At 48.2% G+C, this 589-nt stretch overlaps 1 protein-coding gene across 1 annotated transcript in view; it reads left to right on the top strand.

Annotated features, from left to right (window-relative positions):
* The window catches only part of ALPL (alkaline phosphatase, liver/bone/kidney), a 19,022-nt gene that overhangs the window by 10,676 nt on the left and 7,757 nt on the right, over positions 1-589 (top strand). The window lies entirely within an intron of this gene.

The raw sequence follows: 589 nt of genomic DNA, 5'->3' as shown, positions 1-589 counted from the left end.
TCCAACAAGAATTCCACAGAAACTCCAAAGCCGATACTTGGTCATCGGAGATCCTGGAGAGTTGCCGGTTTATAGAATTGCTCCAGGAAAGAATTCTGATCATTTCTTCCATATTTTTTTACAAAAGGTGAAAAAACCCAGAAAGATCCATTTTCTGTTAGTTCCCAATTCCGATTATTAATACTCTGTATCCCGAGGTCACGGCAAACCTTCAGACGGCAAAACAGGTCACACCGGGATGTCCCAGGCCATGTACTTGGTTGTCTAGGCACATCCACCCCGGGGCTGGCTCTCTCTAGGGTGAATGACTCGGGCACCGGTCCCTTTTACAACAATTTGCAGAAGTTAGTGGGGAGAAGGAGGTTGGGGGAACAACCAGGACACCCCAAATCTCTGCCCACAGCAACTCAGACATTTGGTTCCTTAGGTGCTAGCGGCATCAACTTGGCAACTGTTTCCCAAGGCAGGATAGCCAAGATTCTGGTGTTAACTTCTCCCTCAGCCAGTTACTCACCACTCTAAATGGAGTCATGTAGAGAATCCCACCACACTCCTGACTGAAAATGACCCAACTTCCAATGGGGGGGGG

Source organism: Nanorana parkeri, unplaced genomic scaffold, assembly GCF_000935625.1.
Source record: "Nanorana parkeri isolate BGI_ZX_2015 unplaced genomic scaffold, ASM93562v1 scaffold2889, whole genome shotgun sequence".
In the NCBI taxonomy this organism is placed as follows: domain Eukaryota; kingdom Metazoa; phylum Chordata; class Amphibia; order Anura; family Dicroglossidae; genus Nanorana; species Nanorana parkeri.
The sequence above is the reverse complement of the archived record's forward strand: the minus strand, read 5'-3'. Positions and strand labels throughout refer to the sequence as shown.